The sequence below is a fragment of the Micromys minutus genome (genome assembly GCF_963924665.1).
Source record: "Micromys minutus genome assembly, chromosome: 10".
NCBI classification, from domain to species: domain Eukaryota; kingdom Metazoa; phylum Chordata; class Mammalia; order Rodentia; family Muridae; genus Micromys; species Micromys minutus.
The window spans coordinates 51687960-51709903 of record NC_137979.1 but is presented as its reverse complement, the minus strand read 5'-3'; the positions used below and the strand labels follow the sequence as shown (position 1 = coordinate 51709903).

At 35.1% G+C, this 21944-nt stretch overlaps 1 protein-coding gene across 1 annotated transcript in view; it reads right to left on the bottom strand.

The window, feature by feature from the left end:
- TANC2 (tetratricopeptide repeat, ankyrin repeat and coiled-coil containing 2) overlaps nucleotides 1-21944 on the bottom strand; it is a gene marked incomplete at both ends in the record, with an annotated part of 236840 nt that overhangs the window by 192036 nt on the left and 22860 nt on the right. The gene's annotated exons all lie outside the window — the stretch shown is intronic.

The following is a 21944-nucleotide window of genomic DNA, read 5'->3' as shown; positions in this document are numbered from 1 at the left end:
CATAAAATAGCCATGACACCAGTTTCAAAGAGGTATGCTACTAAATTCCTTTTCAAAGATACTGACTTCACTAAAGATGCTTATTGCCTTCATTCACAAGGAAATTTTGCATCATTTTAATGTGATATGGTTACTGTTCTATCCCATACATCTGAAGACATCACTATTAGCCTGAAAGAACTTTTTTTTTTGTGTGTAATTTTTCTCACCTCTCAAAAAATCCAGAATTCATTCCTCTCCAGTGAGCTGTATGATAGCTCCCAAAAGGACTTATGGAAGAAGAATTTAAGAATGGTGTCAATATGTGGACTGCTAAAATGTATTCTCCTCTGCAATATTCTAGGTATGGCCCTGAACTAAGCTGTGGGGGGATAAAATCTTTCATTAGATTCCTGAGGTACAGCCCACTGGTATCAATCTATTTCATCTATACAGATAAGATGATTGTATATTAAATTATGCCTTTTTCATAACAATGTCTATTTCTTTTCCATCATCTCTCATTTAATGAAAGGTTCATATACAATGTAGAACAAAATAATTATAGAAATTATTACATTATTGTTTTCTTTTATAGACAGCACTGTGATAAAAATTCTAGTATAAATAGTATACTACTGTCAAAGATTCTTGATGCATTAATTGCTAGATATTATGGCCACCACATTAAATATGACCAAAAGGACTGCAATGCAGTACAAAGCATGTGCACTTGAGTAGTCTTCTGACTGTAATTGTACTATGAATTTGGTTACCTTTCAGACATCACCATGGGTAACTCAACCACTCCCATCCTTAGAGTCATCATCAGTAAAGTATGGCTAGTAATAGATTTTCCACCTTCTTCCTAAAGTTATTGTGGCAATAGAATAAAATAAAGTAATGCAATGCCAAGAACTGACAAATAAATGTTTTATCTAAAAATATCTATTTAAAAAATAACGAAGCTAAAAAACAAAGAAATAAGTTTTAGTAGACTTTTACCCAAAAAAATGGTCCAAAAAGTTAAACATTTTCCAGAATAAGTATTTTTGGTTTTTTCAAGTAGGGAGAGGGGATAGAAGAAGGGAGAAGGGGACAAGGAGGGGAGAAAGGGAAAGAGAGAAAAGGGGGGAAGAAGGGAGAAGGATGGAGAGAGGTGGGAGAAGAGGGAGAGGGAACTGAGACAGACTGACATTTACTGACACTACATTACCCAGGCTGGTCTTGAACTCATAGATACTTTGCCTTACCCTCTTAAATACCCACAATTAGGGTTATACCACAGTACTTGGATTTCTAGGCTATTTTTCGTATCTGATTGGCTATTTGGTATCAACATATTGCACGAAATTGTCACAGTGGCTATTTCTTTATATATTATAGTAGGTAGAGAGGCCTTGGAATATAGTTAAGGTAAGTACATAATTATAATTTTGTAACCTGGCATGACATGCATATTTTAGAAAATGGTAATAGTGAGAAAAAAAAGCAGTTTCCACAGAATGGTGAAACTAACAAACATACAAAGTAAAGAGCTTGTTTCAGATAATCTTCAACTACTTTTTACTTTAACTAGAAACTATAAGGTCAAGTGAAAAGTTAAGTGTTCATGTTTGACTTGAATTTTTTGCAATGCCATTACTTGGTTCTGTGTCTCTGCTGTAATATCTAAGTTCCATATCTAAGCCTTTAAAATCAAGTATTAACATATTCCACTTTTTTTAATGAAAATTCTCTTTTAGTTATAACTTTAGAATCAACAATTTACTTGGTGTCAAGGAACAAGTTTTTCTCGCAAATGTCACTTTCCAAACCAAGTTGAGGTGATCCATGTGTTAGCTAGATTTCAGGCTAGCTCTGAGAAAAACACTGTAGACTCGGAAGTCATTTTCCACCATGTTTGTGCTAGGTAGGAGCTGAAAGATGAGGATACGGCAGAGATACATGAAAAGACAAAGAGGTTTGGTTTGCTTAAAACAGTTCATTTAACTGAAAGGCGAAAGAGATTTAAGGAGTAGTCCCTTAACTAGTCATTTCTAACGCCCTTGTTACTAAATGAATCTAAACTTTACATTGAATTCATTTTTCTTTTCATGCTTATTCTCTTTACAGTCTTCCCCATTATAAGCTTTCTCCCAGTGCCCTAAGGCAGCACTGAGATGAGATGAATATATGACCTCCCCACTCTCACAGAGAAAGTATCAGTTCTATTTGAATTGTTACAGTAATTCAAGTTATGGTCAGATATCTATGTGGGTCTACACCTTTCTTATGAACAGCTGTAGCTCCAGATCATGACGTCAACTGGCAACAGAGATAGTCGATGAAGAAAATGAAGTATGCTCAGAGGTAGTGTGCATTCCTAGAAAGTGTAAGGCTTTGGCTTCAATCCCCAACAACCTCATATATGGAAGTCTGTATTCCTTAAAAATTCTAGAACATGATTACCTACCTATACATTGGAATATTTTAAAGATTAATTTCATCTCTGAAGAATAAGCTTTCTGGGTTGCACAATCTGAGAAGAAATGTTTTTGTTTGATGAGTGTCATGAATAATATTTAAGGGATTTCTGAAGACTCACTGTGCTCTGTTTTCACTTTATATGTTGCTTTTATGCCTAAATACAATGTTTTCAAACATGTGGTGCTAAATTTACATTATAATTACAACACTTTAAAACACATTATCCAATCCTAAGTGGTTATCCTTGAATATATGTACATAAGAACACTAAATGGGCACAGTATGTTGTATACATATATATATTAAGTTAAAATTATTGAAGAGGCCAAAAGTTTTCAAGGAAGTGGGAGATAACTAACAGGAGTTGGAAGGAGAGTGGGGGTGTGTGCGTGAAGATACAGTACTCATGAAATTCTCAAAAAAAAAAAAAAAAAAACAGCCAAGTCTGTTGATTTGATTTAGTACTAGAAATTATTATAAACCAAGTATATAGCTGTTGCTAAGCCTTACACCTTCCCACACTATAACTTACTGCTTGTTTAGAGACCACAAAGGAGCTCCTAAATCATGGGTATTTATTTGCCCTTTGTGACAGTGTGTGGATGAGAATCCCCTTGGTGAACATCACTTAGTTCTTTCTTTGCCATATTTGGCATTTGAAGCTCATGTTCTAGAGCTGGAACATGAAGGGAGCAGGAAAGGACAGGGTCAATGAAGCATAAGGACAGATTTCTAGCAACCATCACAGAAAACTGCAGTGAAGTTTATGGGGGAAGATCACAGAGGAATAAGGGAACTCCATTTTCCTGTAATCTTCCTGGTATTTGCCATATTACAAAATTGTATCTACCTCTTAGGACAGTCACACTGATAAAAATGAATATAAGGAATTCGACTGAGTAATAGACAACTTTTCTACCTGGTTGGATTTCTTTTATCTCCCTCTCCTTACACATTTACATTTTCAAAGAGTTTAGCTTTCAAAATTGTTTTCACTATCCCTGTCTTTTATTATCATGATTATTACTACATATGAAGTTGAGAATTGCTCTTTTTATCTCAGTGAATAGCTGAGTTGATATTTTGATGGAGATTGCATTGAATCTATAGATTGCATTTGGTAAGATTGTTGTTTTTATTATGTTAACCCTACTGATCCATGAGCATGGGAGATCTTTTCATCTTCTGAGATCTTTTCCATTTCTTTCTTCAGGGACATGAAGTCCTTGCCATGCATATCTTTCGTTTGCTTGGTTAGAGTTACAGCAAGATATTTTATATTATTTGTGACTGTTGTGAAGGGTGTTGTTTCCTTAATTTCTTTCTCAGTCCATTTATCCTTTGTAAAGAAGAAAGCTGATGATTTGTTTAAATTAATTTTATATCCAGCCACTTTGCTGAAATTGTTTATCAGTTTTCTAGTGAAGTTTTTTGGGGTCACTTAAGTATACTATCATATTATCCACAAATAGTGATACCTTGATTTTTTTTCTGTCTCTAATCTGTATCCCTTTGGCCTCCTTTGGTTGTCTAATTGCTCTAACATGATTCTGATACAGTATCATGATTTTGATACTGGCCCAAGCTACATAATAAAATCCAATCTTCAAAGTTAATTAGTCAATTGATATATGAGGGATTAGGGCAGATAAAATTCCAGGGGTAAGTAATCAGTAAAAGTATGTGTACTAATGAGACTATATTCCAAATTCAGAGAGCTATAGGTTCAAAGGATGTTAAAACATGGATATAAAGTCTTTGCAAAAGAAAATCATCACTGGAAGTTGATATGGAGTTGGAAAAAAATGTAATTCTTAAATATTACAAAGTAACCTCCTTCTTGTTAATTTTTTGTAATTTAAAATTTTTCTGACAGTATCTTTCAATGCAGCCAAGGCTGTAATAGAACATCACAATCCTATCTCTGCCCCAAAGTGCTCAGGCCCACATCACCATATCTGGGTTCATGCCCATGTTGCAGCTAAGATGAGAAAGCACCATAGCTTCAGAATCCTCTTAATAGTAAGCAGGATTTAAAAGCAATCTCTAAAACTGTCTAGAGAAAGTCATGAAAGATTACTTTTCAGAATCTATAAGGTGTTGCCAAATAAAGAAAATGCTAATTTATGTTGTGTAATTCTAAAAGAACCAGGTCTAATGGATTACACTAAGAAATGTATTTTATCCATGGAAACCAGAGTAGTATTCAAGAAACACAGAACCTGCTGCTATCCTCTTAGACTGCTGTGAAGACTGAATTTCCTCAGGTGTAAACTACTGAGTACTGTTGGGACATCGTAATAATTCAATAAGCATTAACTATAATTGCCATAACTACTTTCATGGTTAACACTTAAGGATTTAGTTAAAACCTACCTGTATAATCATTTTGGCTTGCTGACTGTGGGCATTATTTGCTTTTGTGGCTATAGGGTAGTAAGTTTGCTTGTTGTCAATTTTATATTGTTTTCTTACTATTTTGAGGTTGTGCTCTAAAATTGTACACTATTACTGGCTAATTCTTTTTTCTTTTTTTATTGGGTATTTTAACTGCATTTCAAATGATATCCCCTTTCCTGGTTTCCCTATAGAATCCCACTATCCCATCCTCTCCCCACTGCCTCTATGAGAGTGTTCCCTCACCCACAAACTCCCTGCCCTGGTATTCCCCTACACTGGGGCACTGAGACTTCAGAGGACCAACAGTGCCTCTTCTCTCCTTGATGCCTGATAAGGCTATCCTCTTCTACATATGCGGCTAGAGCCATGGGTTCCTTCATGTGTGCTCTTTAGTTGGTGGTTTAGTCTGGTTTTGTTGTAGTTTTTTGTTTGTTTTTTTTTTTTTTTTTTTTTTTTTTTTGCTTTTTTAATGCTGCATGGTCTTTACTTTCTATCCTGCTTTCATTTTTACTATAAATTTACCATACATCTTAAAGATGCCATTCCCTTAATCTTTTCCAAGAAATAATATATTTATTATTAGTCAAGTAATGTTTTTAATTAATTTTATTCACTTCAGATTTCTATTTTGTTGACAACTCTTTTTCTATTATTTTATCTTCTTATATTAAGTGCTAAACTAATTTACTTCAATGACATTCTTATTTGCCAATAAAGCATTCACGGTAATAACTTTTAATAGTGCCCTAATGGGAATGCTTCCTAACTTTTAATTTACCATACACCAAACTACTGGGTATGTTTTGTTGTTGTTGTTTAAAACTCGGTTTCTATTTTTAACTAAAACTTATTTTTAAGAAATTTAAAACTCTGCCAAAAGGAAAAAGAATTGTTCGTTATTTTTAGTTGTTAGAGTCCATTTTTTTTTACTTCCACTGAAAAACAGATTTTGCTACAACTAAATATATGATCAATATTTAGAAACAATTCAGTTTTTTTTAAAGGCATCTTTTCCAATCCAAAGTTCTATACTTAAATAATGATTAAATTCTCCATATTCATTACCTATCGAGTTATTAATTTTGAGGCATGAAATCTACAACAAGATAGATAAACCCCAAGCCAAACTAACTAAAGGGCCTAGAGACAGTATCCTAATCAACAAAATCAGAAATGAAAAAGGATACATACAGAAACTGAGGAAATTTTAAAAATTACCAGATTCTATTATAAAAGTTTATACTGAACAAAACTAGAAAATCTAGATGAAAGGGATCCTTATAGACAGATATCACTTACCGAGGTTAAACCAAGAGGAGGTAAACTATCTAAACAGGCCCATATCACCTAAGGAAATAAAAGAAGCCATCAGAAACCTCCCAACGAAATGGAATTCTACCACACCTTCAAAGAAGACCTAATGCCAATATTCCTCAAACTATTCCATAAAATAGAAACAGAAGGAACACTACCTAATTCATTCTATGAAGCCACAATTACTCTGGTACCTTAAACCACACAAGGACCCAACAAAAAAAGAGAACTTCAGACCAATTTTACTTATGAATATTGATGCAAAAATACTCAATAAAATTCTAACAAACTGAATCCAAGAACACATCAAAGTGATCATCCATCATGATCAAGTAGGCTTTATCTCAGGGATGCAGGGATGGCTGAATATATGAAACTCCATTGACCAGGAACACCAGAGATCCAGGGACACAGACCTGGTGAGACTGCGCTGCCAGTAGCCAGGGCACAAAGACATCTGGGTCGAGCACGCTAAAAGTGTGCCCCCCCATTGGTTCAAGGGAGCAGGAACTCTACCATAGGGACTCAGTTTCCACCCAGAGGGCTTGTGCATACAGAACAGGCGCTCAGGCCATCTACCACCAAAAACATCGGAGATCCAGGGACCAAGGCCTGGTGAGACTGCGCTGCCAGTAGCCAGGGCGTAGAGAGTTTTGGGCTGAGCACGAGGAAAGCACCCCCCATTGGTTGAGGGGAGCAGGAACTCTGCCATAGGAACTTGGTTTCTACCCAGAGGACAGGTGTATGCAGAACAAACGCTCAGGCCATATGCCACCAGGAACAGCGGAGAACCAAGGACACAGGCAAGGTACACTGGAGAGACAGGAACCAATCGCTGACAACAAGATGGCAAGAGGAAAGCAAAAAACCTTACCCAGGGAAAGGAAGACAACCTGGTAACAGCAGAACCCAGCTCTACCATCACAGCAAACAGCCGAATGCCAAACACTCGAGAAAAAGAAGACTCAGGCCCAAAATCATACCTCAAGATGATAATAGAGATCCTTAAACAAGAACGGGAGGAAAGGTATAAAGAAATAGAAGCTTTTAAGGAGGAAACAAGAAAAACACTCAAAGAAATCAAAGAACTAGAGGAAAACAGAACCAAAGAGATGAAGGAATTGAAGAAGAAATTTAAAATGGAAATGGACACAATAAAGAAAACACTAAAAGAGACAACCCTGGAGGTAGAAAACCTAAAGAAGAAACCAGGAGTCACAGATGCAAGCATCTCCAACAGACTATCAGAGATGGAAGAGAGAATATCGGGGGCCAAAGACAACATTGAAAACATAGACAAAACAGTAAGAGAAGACGCAAAATCCAAAAAGCTTCTAACCCAAAATGTCCAGGAGATCCAGGACACAGTGAGAAGACCAAACCTAAGGATAATAGGAATAGGAGAGGGCGAAGAATATCAACTAAGAGGCACAGTAAATATCTTCAACAAAATCGTAGAAGAAAACTTACCTACCCTTAAAAATGAGATGACCATGAGCATAAAAGAAGCCTACAGAACTCCAAATAGAGTGGACCAGAAAAGAAATTCCTCCCAACAGATATTATGTTAATATCTGTTAACATAAATGGACTCAATTCCCCAATAAAAAGATATAGGCTATTAGACTTGATATGTAAACAGAATCCAGCATTTTGCTGCATATAGGAAACTAATATCAGAGACAAAGACGGGACTCTATCTCAGAGTAAAAGTTTGGGAAAAAAACCTTCCTAGAAAACGGTCCCAAGAAGCAAGCTGGAATAGCCATTCTACTATCGAATAAAGTAGATTTTCAACCAAAACTTATCAATAAAAGATAAGGAAGGACGCTTTTTACTCATTACAGAGAAATTTGTCAGGAGGAACTCTCAATCCTTAACAAATACAAGAGCACCCATATTCATAAAAGAAATCCTATTAAGCTCATAAAATACATTGCACCCCACACAATAATAGTGGGAGACCTCAACACCCCACTCTCACCAATGGACAGATCATGGAAACAATAACTAAACTAGGACTCAGTGAAACTAGCAGAGGTTATGAACCCTTGGAATTAATAGACATCTACAGAACATATGATCCTAAAACAAAAGACTACACCTCTTCTCAGCACCTCACAGCACATTCTCCAAAATTGACCATATAATCAATCACAAAACAAGCCTCAATAGATATAAGAAGATTGAAATACTCCCATGCATTCTATCAGATCACCATGGTCTAAGACTGGTCTTTAATAACAACAAAGACAACAAAAAGCCCAGATACACATGGAAACTAAACAATGCTCTATTAAATGATAGCAGGGTCAAGAAGAAATTAAGAAAAAATTAAAAATTTTCTAGATATTAATAAAAACAAAAACACAACATATCCAAACCTATGGGATGCAATGAAATCAGTACTGAGAGGAAAACCCATAGATCTAAGTGCTTCCAAAGAGAAACTGGAGAGAGCATACACTAGCAACTTGAGTGCACAGTTGAAAGCTCTAGAACAAAAGGAAGCAGATACACCCAAGAGGAGTAGATGGCAAGAAATGATCAAACTCAGAGCAAAATTGACCAAATAGAAACAAAAAGAACCATTCAAAGAATCTACTAAACCAAGACCTGGTTATTTGAGAAAATTAACAATATTGATAAACCCTTAGCCAGACTAACTAGAGGGAAAAGAGAGAATATCCAAATTAACAAAATCATAAATGAAAGTGGAGACATAACAACTGAAACTGAGAAAATTCAAGAAATCATCAGATCCTACTACAAAAGCCTATACTCAACAAAGCTGGAAAATATGGAAGAAATAGACGAATTCCTAGACAGATACCAGACACCAAAGTTAAACTAGGACCAGGTAAACCATTTAAATAATCCCATAACACCTAAAGAAATAGAAGCAGTCATCAAAAGCCTCCCAACCAAAAAAAGCCCAGGTCCAGATGGGTTCACTGCAGAATTTTATCGGACATTTATTGAGGACCTAATACCAATACTCTCCAAACTATTCCACAAAATAGAGTCAGATGGAACACTACCTTACTCATTTTTCGAGGTCACAATAACCCTCGTCCCTAAACCACACAAAGACCCTACAGGGAAAGAGAACTTCAGACCATTCTCACTTATGAACATTGATGCAAAAATACTCACAAAATCCTTGCAAACCGAATCCAAGAACACATCAAAATGATCATTCACCATGATCAAGAAGGCTTCATCCCTGGGATGCAGAAATGGTATAATATAGGGAAATCCATCAATGTAATCCACCATATAAACAAACTCAAAGAGAAAAAAACACATGGTCATCTCACTAGATGCTGAGAAAGCATTTGACAAAATTCAACACCCCTTCATGTTAAAAGTCATGGAAAGAACAGGAATCCAAAGCCCATACCTAAACATAATAGAAGAAATATACAGCAAACCAATAGCCAACATCAAACTTAACAGTGAGAAACTTGAAGGAATCCCACTAAAATCATGGACTAGACAAGGCTGCCCACTCTCCCCCTACCTATTCAACAAAGTACTGGAAGTCCTGACCGGAGCAATTAAACAACAAAAGGAAATCAAAGGGATACAAATTGGAAAGGAAGAAGTAAAAACATCACTGTTTGCAGATGACATGATAGTGTACATAAGTGACCCCAAAAATTCAACGAGAGAACTACAGCTGATAAACAAGTTCAACACAAGGCTGGATATAAAATTAACTCAAACAAATCAGTAGCATTCCTCTACAAAAAGGACAAACATGCTAAGAAAGAAATTAGGAAAAAGTCCCTTTACAATAGTCACAAACAATATGAAATACCTTGGTGTGACTCTAAGCAAGTGAAGGACCTATATGACAAGATCTTCAAATCTCTAAAGGAGGAAATCGAGGAAGATCTCAAAAAATGGAAAGATCTCCCATGCTTATGGACTGGAAGGATCAACATTGTAAAAATGGCCGTCTTACCAAAAGCAATCTACAGATTCAATGCAATCCCCATCAAAATTCCATCCCAATTCTTCATAGAGTTGGAAAGAGCAATGTGCAATTTCATCTGGAATAATAAAAGACCTAGAATAGCGAAATCCATCCTCAACAACAAGAAAACATCTGCAGGAATCACTATCCCTGACCTCAAGCTATATTACAAGGCAATTGTGCTAAAACCTGCATAGTACTGGTACAGAGATAGGCACATAGATCAAGGGAACAGAATAGAAGATCCAGAAATGAGCCCTCACATATATGGTCACTTGATTTTTGACAAAGGAGCTGTAAACATTCAATGGACAAAGGACAGCCTCTTCAACAAATGGTGCTGGTCCAACTGGCACTCAGCATGCAGAAGAATGAAAATAGACCCGTTCTTATCTACTTGTACAAAGCTCAAGTGTAAGTGGATCAAAGATCTCCACATTAAACCAGGTACACTGAAAGTATTAGAAGAGAAAGCAGGAAAAAACTTAAAACACATAGGCACAGGAGAAAATTTCCTGAACAGAACACCAACAGCTCGTGCTCTAAGGTCAAATATCAACAAATGGGACTTAATGAGATTGCAAAGTTTCTGTAAGGCTAAGGACACTGTCAAGAAAACGAAATGGCAGCCACCAGATTGGGAAAAGATCTTTACCAACCCCACATCTGATAGAGGCCTAATATCCAAGGTATACAAAAAACTCAAGAAGTTAGACACTAGAGAATTAAACAACCCTATTAAAAAATGGGGTACAGAGCAAAGCAAAATGTTCTCAATTGAGCAATATCGAATGGCTGAGAAGCATCTAAGGAAGTGCTCGACATCATTAGCCATCAGGGAAATGCAAATCAAAACAACCCTGAGATTCTACTTCACACCAGTCAGATTGGCCAAGATCCAAAACTCAGATGACAGCAGATGCTGGCAAGGTTGTGGAGAAAGAGGAACACTCCTCCACTGTTGGTGGGGTTGTAAACTGGTACAACCACTCTAAAAATCAATCTGGCATTTCCTCAGAATATTGGACATAGTACTACCTGAAGACCCAGCTATTCCACTTCTTGGCATATACCCCAGAGAAGCTCCAACATACACCAAAGACACATGCACCACAATGTTCATAGCAGCCCTATTTATAAAAGCCAGAAGCTGGGAACAACCCAGATGTCCTTCAGCAGATGAATGGATACAAAAATTGTGGTATATTTACACAATGGAATACTACTCAGGTGTCAGAAACAATGACTTTATGAAATTCTTAATAAATTGGATCCATCTAGAGAATATCATCCTCAGTGAGATAACCCAGTCACAAAAGAACAGACATAATAAGCAGTCACTGATAATGGGATACTAACCCCAGAAAGCTCTGAACACCCCAGAAACAACTCACAGACTGCGTGAAGTTCAAGAAAAAGAAAAAAAATTAAACCAGATACACTGAAACTATTAGATGAGAAAGTAGGGAAAACCTTAGAACACATAGGCACAGGAGAAAATTTCCTGAACAAAACACCAATGGCTCAAGCTCTAAGGTCAAAGATTAACAAATGGGACTTAATGAGATTGCAAAGTTTCTGTAAGGCTAAGGACACCGTCAAGAAAACAAAACGGCAACCAACAGAATGGGAAAAGATCTTTACCAACTCCACATCAGATAGAGGCCTAATATCCAAGGTGTACAAGGAACTCAAAAAGCTAGACACCAGAGAATCAAATAACTCTATTAAAAAATGGGGTACAGAGCTAAACAAAACGTTTTCAGTTGAGGAACACCGAATGGCCGAGAAACATCTGAGGAAGTGCTCCACATCCTTAGCCATCAGGGAAATGCAAATCAAAACAACCCTGAGATTCCACCTCACACCAGTCAGATTGGCCAAGATCCAAAACTCAGATGACAGCAGATGCTGGCGAGGCTGTGGAGAAAGAGGAACACTTCTCCACTGTTGGTGGGGTTGCAAGCTAATACAACCACTCTGGAAATCTGTCTGGCGATACCTCAGAAAATTGGATATAGTACTACCTGAAGACCCAGCTATTCCACTTCTGGGCATATACCCCAGAAACACTTTAATACACAACAAAGATATATGCACCACAATGTTCATAGCGGCTCTATTTATAATAGCCAGAAGCTGGAAGGAACCCAGATGTCCTTCAGAGGATGAATAGATACAAAAATTGTCTTACATATACTTAATGGAATACTACTCAGCCACCAGAAACAATGACTTAACCAAATTCTTAAAAAAATGGCTGCATCTAGAGAATATCATCCTGAGTGAGATAACCCAGTCACAAAAGAACAGACATAATATGCAGTCACTGATAGTGGGATGCTAACCCCAGAGGCTTGCACTCCCCCAGAAACAACTCACAGACTGTATGAAGTCCAAGAAATAAAGAAAACAAAACAAAACAAAAAAATATTTACAAAACAAGAAAACTTTAACTATTTCCATGTTACATTTTGTTTTACATGTACTTTATGCTCATTGTAACTATTAAGTTTTCAAGGCATACTATCAAACCTTGAAAAAAATCAAGTACTGACTAAAAAATATATTCATATAGTTTTATGTAAAAACTATGTTAAAATCGGAAAAAAGTACTGACAAAAATGTATAATTTTAAGCAAAAAATGTTTAAAATCTGTACATTTATCTTTGCTTTGTAAAATAAAGTTGTTTTTAAAAAAGAAAAAAAACCCATTATTCTCAACCCTTACACAACAAGAAAACTTTGACTAATTCCGGGTTACATCCTGTTTTACATATACTTTATGCTCATTGTAACTGTAAGACCTTAATGCACGCTATCAAGCCTTTGGGGGGGGGGGAAGCCAAGCACTGACAAAAATATGTTTGTATACTTTCATGCGAAAATGCTTAAAATTTGTTCTTTTATCTTTGTTTTTTAAAATAAAGTTGTTCAAAAAGAAAGAAAGGAAGGAAGGAAGAAAGGAAGGAAGGAAGGAAGGAAGGAAGGAAGGAAGGAAGGAAGGAAGAAAGAAAGAAAGAAAGAAAGAAAGAAAGAAAGAAAGAAAGAAAGAAAGAAAGAAAGAAAGAAAGAAAAAAAGAAAGAAAGAAAGAAAGAAAGAAAAAAAAATGGATGAATGTAGAGAATATCATCCTGAGTGAGATAACCCAGTCACAAAAGAACAGACATAATATGCAGTCACTGATAATGGGATACTAACCCCAGAAAGGTCTGAACATCCCAGAAACAATTCATAGACTATATGAAATTCAAGGGGAAAAAAATGAAAAACTATTATGCTTAATCTTTAGACACCAAGAAAACTTGGACTATGTCCAGGTTACATCCTGTTTTACATGTACTTTATTCTCATTGTAACTAGTAAGATTTAAATGCATACTATCAAACCTTAAAAATATCAAGTACTGACAAAAATGTATTCATATACTTTTATGCAAAAATGCTTAAAATCTGTAATTTTTGTTTTTTAAAATAAAGTAGTTCACTTTAATCAAAAAATTGAGAAAAATAAGATTAGGCAGGTTATAAAACTTAGGATAGTTTACTACAGGTTCATTTTATTTATTTTGTGCTGTAGAAAACCAGGTAAACTCTTTTTGGTAGATGGAGATTATTTTAAAGACCACTCCTTTCTGAAGTATAAATGACTTATGTACCTTTAACTTATTCAATGATGTATATTTCATAGACCCACTCTTGCACAGATACTCTGCACACATTGTTTTCTTTTCTGTTTGCAGCAACATGCATCTTATAGAGGTGCTGTTATTTGGATCTGAAATGCCTAAGGCCATGTGTCAAAGGCTTGGTCCTTAGCCTGTGGTGGGTACTAAAAGGCACAAGAGCCTTCAGGAGGTGTTGCCTAGTGGAAGAAGATGTCATTGTAGGTGTGTGTCATTGTCAAGTGTGTACCCTTGAGGGGATAATGCCACACTGATTCCTTTTCTGACTCTTTGCTTTTTGGGCTGTTTGGAGGTAAGACACTCTATCTGCCATATTCTTCCTAGCACGGTATTCTGGATCACTGGCAAGTCCTAAGAGATCAGGTCAAATGACCATGGGTTGAGACCAGTAAAACTGTGAGTCAATATTTTTTTTCTGTTTACAATTTTGCTAGCTCATATATTTTTCACGTTTACTGAAAATGGACTAACAAAAGTAGACAACTGTGAAGTTAGGAGGACAGAAAATGACTGGCTATCTGTACCTCTACAAATGTGAAGTCACGTGCTCTTGGAGCCTATATATATTAGGTGCCACTGTAGCTGATGTTCTGGATGGCTGCCTGCTGCCTTGTTTAGGTAGTAGTACCTTTTTGAACTGCTGAGCTATCTCTCCAGCACCTTTGCTTATTTGTTTAGTGACAATTCTAAAGGAACAGAGGAAAAGGAGTATTAGTACCTAATGATTAATTTATGAGGCCCAGTGAAAATGGCACTCCTGTTTAAAATATCACCAGACTTTTATGGTAAAGGCACAGAAAGCAAAGTCAAGCATGAGACCTTTCCCAGTACACATAGCCTTGTGTGACTACGTGGCCATATACCAATAAAGCAACTCTAATTATGATTTCTAAGTTTCTGTATAGTTACCTTAAGTGTGTCTTTAAGGTAAGAATGACACTTGCTGACAGTAAGCTTAAAGTGATGTCCTATGTTGGTGTTTATTAAGCTCATTAATTTGTTTCTTGCGTTTACTGACACTTGTTGAGTGCCTACTAATGGTATATTATATCTATCTATCTATCTATCTAAAATAGTAGTGGCACATTGAGTCAATATCATACATGATAAATTATTTCAATACCTTATTATGTCTAAAGTATTTTATTTTGTTTTGATGAGGGCAAACAACTTGTTATGTGACTTCCTTTTTGTTTTGTATTGTTGTTTGTGCTTTCAAATTTATAGGTCTCTTAATTTACTGTTGAAAAAATCAAAAACATGTTTGCAGAATGTGTGTGTGTGTGTATGTGTGTGATGAATCCAAAAAAAAAAAAAAAAAAAGAAAATCCATTAATGTAGTCTACTATATAAGCAAACTCAAAGAAAAATAAAATCACATGATCATCTCCTTAGATGCTGAAAAAGAATTTGACAAAACAAAACACTACTTCATGTTAAAAGTACTGGGAAGCTCATGAATTCAAGGCCCACACCTAAACATAATAAAAGCAATTTACAGCGAACCAACAGCCAATACTAAAAATTAAATGAAGAGATATTTGAAGCATCCTATTAAAATGAGGGACAAGACAAGGGTGCCCACTCTCCCCATATCTATTTAATATGGTACTCAGAGTGCTAGCCAGAGCATCAAGACAACAAAAAGGAGATCAAGGGGATACAAACTGGCAAAAAGAGAAGTAAACATATCACTATTTGCAGATGATATGAAAGTATACATAAGTTACCCCAAAAATTCTACCAGAGAACTTCTACAGTTGACAAACAACTTCAACAAAGTGGCTGAATATAAAATTAACTCAAACAAGTCAGTAGCCTTCCTCTACTTAAAGGATAAACAAGCTGAGAAAGAAATTAAGGAAACAACACCCTTCACAACAGTCACAAATAATAGAAAATATCTTGCTATAACTCTAACCAAGCAAGTAAGAGATCTGTATGACAATAACTTCAAGTCTCTCAAGAAAGAAAACAAAAAAGACCTCAGAAAATGGAAAAATCTTCCATGCTCACGGATTGGTAGAATTAACATAGTAAAAACAGCCATCTTGCCAAATCAGCCCATGCTCATGGATTGGCAAGATTAATATAGTAAAACCTAGATGAATGAGATATAAAAGAATATTGAAAAGGGAATTTTTCATTTCCAAATTGTAACATTGAAATTATTTGTTTAATAATTTTAAGTATACTGTTCTGATAAATTGTAATTATGAAAATATATAAAACATAAAAGTGTAAAATTTTATCTTTTTAAAAAAAATGGCCACCCTACCAAAGGCAAGCTGCAGATTCAACACAATCCCCATCAAAATCCCAACATAATGAGCATTGAAAGACTAATTATCTGAAATGTAAAATCACCAATTTTCCTTTTTCATTAACAATGTTTGCCATAGACAGTGCTTTTTAAACAAAACAAAAACATCTTTACAGAGATACAGTTCACATACCAAGAAATTCACCTCTCCAATGAAAAACAGGCTTTGTACATTCACAGGCTTGAGAAACTATCACCATAATCTATAGTTATAATATTTTATCACCCAGAATTAAACTCACACCTTCAGAACTAACTTCACACACTTGTTCCTTCAGTCCTAGGAAACTGCTAAATATTCAGTCTATATTCATAACACGTCATAAGCTAGAATTTTACAAATACTCATATGACCTTTTGTGACTAGCTTCTTTTATTTAGAATGAATTTAAATGGTTCATCCATAGCTCTGATCATTCATGGCACTTGATAAATCAGAATTTTACCAATAAATTTACAAGGTTCATCCATTTTGTGGCATAGAAAAATAATTTATTTTTATCATTCAACAATGTGGCTTTAACACAGTGTCTTCCATTCATCAGCTAATGAACATCCTAGCTCTTTGCCTATCGTGATCATACCTCCTATCTGTTTGGTTCTGGTTTGCTTTAATAATGCTGACTTGTGAAAAATGAAATTATAGTGAAGGAAGGAACAATTCTATAACATTTTCTATTTTTAGTTTTGAAGAAGTAAGTAAATAATCTCTAAAGGGCCAGAAATAGTTCCTGTTTGTTACTCCTATCACTGAATTAACCTTGGGATTTATAGGTGAACCTTCATATTCCAAAGATCTTGAAAAGTGCTCATATATTTATTTCCTCATTTAATGTTATAAAGAACGAGACCAGTCATTAGTGATAGAACTTAGACTACTGTGCATGCCTATTACATTTTTAAATTCATGAAGCTGGACTCAGTGAGGCTCATGCCTTTAAACAACAGGGAGGTAAAAGCTGGAGGATCAGGCATTTAAAGCTAGCCTTAACTACATAATGATCTTTAGGTTAGTTTGGGATTATATAAGTCTCTGCCTTCCTTCCTGACAAAAGAAATCTGTAAGGCACCTAGAATGTCAACATTGTTTCTAAAATTCAAAATATGTACTCATATGCTATAATATGATTATATCCTGTAAGACTGTATAGACTAATAATGTGTAGACCTTTTATATTTTCAATGTCTTCAATAATTTTCTTAAAATGTCTATGAGACAGAGCTTCATTTCCATATTCATCCAACATAAAAAGAGAAAACTGGCATTTAGTCAGTACTTAATAGGAGATATCTCTAATAAGTCACATTTAATGTTTCCATCAGTCCTAATAAAAACATCTTGAATTCCAGTGTTTCCCAAAACTCTAAGGCAAACTGTCGATGACACATGTCAGATAATGTAGACTAACATCCAAAGAGCTTTGCAGTGGTTCTTACAGAATGTCTCTAAGATACGTACATGTTTCCATCTTATCCATGACAAAACAGTATTTTGTCTATAGCCAGTATTTCAAATGTTGAAGCTTATCAAAATTAGGTTACGATAACCTACCATCTACACTGCATTGCTTAATCAATTTGATGACAGTATCTGAAGATTAAGCATCAAGTAAGTGAAAAGGTCTTTCAAAGTGACTTGAAGGTCACCTTCTAAAATCCTGGAATAAAGAGTTAATACAGATGGCAGAACACAATTCTCAACCTCTTAGACAATTTTATTCTAGGCCAGATACCAACTCATGAGGCTGGTAAGTGTTCCTCTACTTCTCACTTTTGTAGGCTATTCCCAATGCTCTTAACCTTTTCTAAACAAAGGAACTGAAGTACAGCAATTTTTAAATGAATTTAAGCAAGATTACACGGCAAATCTGTTATACCACCTCACAGGTTTTTAATTTCCTAGAGGGTAAAAATTATAAACATATAAAAGGAGAATGAACTAAGCTTATGTCATCATTCTATCACTTTTGAGTATTGGTTACATGTCTCCATAACCAATGCCTGTCTTTACGCTTGAGCACACACGTGCGCGCACACACACACACACACACCAATTTATAACACATGTGGATTCATATTATAAGTAGATTTTCATTTTGCTATGTGCACACTATATACATGTAAATAAGCATACATTTTCAAACTCATTCAAGTTTATTTGTAAAGTTCAGAATAAAGTTATTTGTATTATGTTTATACACACTAGGATAGGTAAGTGACATTAATAAAATAGGAGTGAATCAATGCACTCTTAATATCTATAGATGAAGAAATACCAAGTCTTTGTGATACAACTAAGGCATCTAGTAATAAATAAGAATCTGGCACTGGTTAGGGCCAACAGTGTGTGTCTGAATGCTCTTCCATATCCCTCCCATTATACAGCAATACATAACTAACCAACTCAACAGTAGCTCCTATTCAACATTTGGGTCTTCTAGTTTTCATTTACCATTTAAACCATTTGAATGCATCTTCTGCCCTTAGAAACAACAACGAAAAGGTAAATAAGATACAAATGCATAGGGCAAGTATTTAACTTTTCTAATGCTCAATTTTCTTGTTGGTACAAGAATACCGCTTGCTAGCTGTATTACTTTTGGAAAATTTTCAATTTAACTAGCATGTACCTGTCTGTAACTTAGTTTACTTATTTATAAAATAAAAATTTATGTGGAACTATATTAGTGAAGCACATGCAACATAAAAGACATTCAGGTGAATAGTTCTATCATTAAAAAACTAAATAATATTCACTAAAAATATTATTTCAAAACACACAAAAAATTGTTTGTTATTTGATTGGCTTTCTCATAATCCAAGCTGGCATGGAACTGACTCTATATAGCTGGACCGGCCACTAACTCATGATCCTGCATCAGCTTCTTTAGTGCTAGAATTATGTGCATAATTCACTACATTAGTTCCTCAAAAATATAAAGTTCCAACTGGCATCTAATACTAAAAACAATCTTTAAAAATTCTTACCAAATTTAAAACAGCTATCATTGAGTACCTAATATTTACCAAACATGTTTTTAACCAATGTATGATCATAAGACATGACAATACCCCCATTTTAGAGAAGACAGATGGAATAACTAAATCAGACTTGGAATACAAACTTTGGCAGTTTTACCACTGAGCCTGTGTCTCAACTGCTTTTGTTGTATTAACTCTTGTTGGTACTGAATAGAGGAATGCAGCTATAAATTTAAAAACTACTTTCAAGTTCTAGGTCATTTGTGTGTTTTATTAAAGTTTTGGCAAACAAGTCAAAATACTGAAAAATGGACATCTTTCTGCAAGCAGGTCTTCACAAATATATGAGCTAACTGACTAACACGAAAGGTTAATCATCTGTAGTATCTTACAATGATAACAAAAGTACTCAACTTGTTTGAAACTGAGGACTCTTTAAAGCTCAGCAGAACATGCAAAAGAGTAATGAAGAGGGCTGGTGAGACAGCTCAGTGGATAAAGACACTTGTTGACAAGACTGATGACCTGAATTCAATCCCTGGGACTCATGTAGTACCGAGAAAGAACCATTTCTGCAAGGTTAATGAACACAGAATGAATGTTCTATTGCTCACACGGTACACTCTCCACACTTGCCAACAAGATCCAATTAAAAGTTGAAGCACATTGTATTACTTCCCACCTTACCTCTGCTTATGATTGTACAATCAAAGTAGGCTCCTTATTAGGTAAAAAAAAAAAAATCCAATCTCTGTCTGCCTCTTCAATTCATTGTCTATTCACCTCTCCACTGACACTGTTTAAACAACACTTGGCCCTTCCCCTAGATCTTGCTCCTTATCCATAGGAAAAAACCCTCCATTTCCACCCCAATATCTCTGCACACCTTTCCATACTCCATATCTTCATAATACTTGTTCTATCTAGAATCATTTGCTTATTGGTTATTCCCTACCTCCCACCTCCACCCCCACTCCCCTTTAAACAGGGTCTATGTAGCATTGGTTGTCCTGGAACTGTATAAACCAGGTTTGCCTGGAATGCACAAAGATCTGCCTGCCTCTGGGTTTGTAAAGCCATACCCAATGGTTATATATTTCTTATCAATATCACTCACAACTGAAATATAAAACCTTGAAGCAAGACCTTGTCTTTTTCACTGCTATAGACTATCTAGCATATAGTGGTAAACAAATTATTTATTGAAAAACTGATCCTTATGATATATACCAAAAACAGGAAAGCAAATGCTAGAAAGCCATAAGAGAAATAAAACAACCTAACACTACTTAATTCGGTTTGGTAGTAGGTAGGTAATATGCATACAAGTAATAATTGGAAGTTCAAATGTATGGAAATAGATAGATTAGTTAAGTACAGCACCAATGGCCTCGTTCAATTTATATCTTTTGGTTAAATGTCTCTGAGGGGTATTTCTATATTGTCTGTACTTTCTTCCTTTAACTTCTTATTTATTTAAACAAAATATAATTAGGAAAAGGATAAAAGCAGTCTATGTACCAAGGATATCTTAAATCTTTGAAATACTTTCATTTATTCCATTTAAAAAGACAAGTTTATCATCTGCCTTACATGGGAGAAAATGATCAAAAAACATTTTAAAGGAATTTTTTTAAGAAAATATATTTCCTTTATTCAGAAGTTTTAAAATTCATTCTTAGTCTTTAATGCTTAGGTTGTTTACATTCTTCAGTAAGTAAAACTTTATGAAAAGTTCCACACATTTAAAATACTGTGAAATTAAAACTCAGTGGTTCACATATGTTAGTCAACTATAACCCATCTTACTGTACTATGATGTCACCTCTGAAATAGTGAGTTGCTGACTTTGTTATTAAGCAAATTTATATTTTAACAAAGATAGCTATTTAAATTGATAGTGAAATTGGCGTAAACCAATCAGGTAAGTACCACAAAACCCCTTGTGATCTAGCTTGCTTCATGGAAATGGGAACACTGTGGCACTTTCCCACAGGGTGTGGGAAATAAGACAAATACACAGCAGCTATCAGATTTTGCATTTTGTGTTTTTATTAAGGACACCTTTAACTGCAAAAACAAGATTATTTCTAAGCAAAGTTTATTCTTGTTAAAATTGATTATAATTTTAGACTTTAGAAAAGAGCCAGTACTTTAGGCTACTGTGTCAATAAGCTATTTTAACAATTTTTATCTAATGACCCAAGTCAATACTTTGACTCATTCAAGTGACCTGAAAATGCTTAAAATACAACCAGCAATGTAAAGAAGTCAAATTCTTACGCTTATGAAACTCTGAATTACAAAATACTGTCAAAAAGTCTCATTTTACCCTCTTCTTTTCTTTTGATCATGGCATGACAAACTAGGCATAGAGGAAACAATCAATATATCCTTAATTTTATCCTTTATGCACTCAAATCCATCAATCCTATCAACTGACAGCTATCGAGAAGATGTTGCCTAAAACCATATATTTTGTTTTAATGTACTCAATGTCAGTAACCCAGGCTTTCCTATCTTCACATGGAAATATTCTTCAGCTATATATTACAATCTCTTCCCTGAAAATTTTGAGGACAAAAGTCTATTTAATAAAGGCCTACTTTTAAACCTAACATGAACTGAATGCAATACAGATTTTGAGATGTATTTAAAGTCAGTGCCATGAAAATTTATGAATCACAGTGATTATATCCCAAGGAGTTGTAATGATCTATGAAGAGAAAACATCCAAGTCAGATTTGAACACTAGAGATAAAACCTAGAAATCATGATTTCAAACAAAAACATGGCTAATGTCTATAC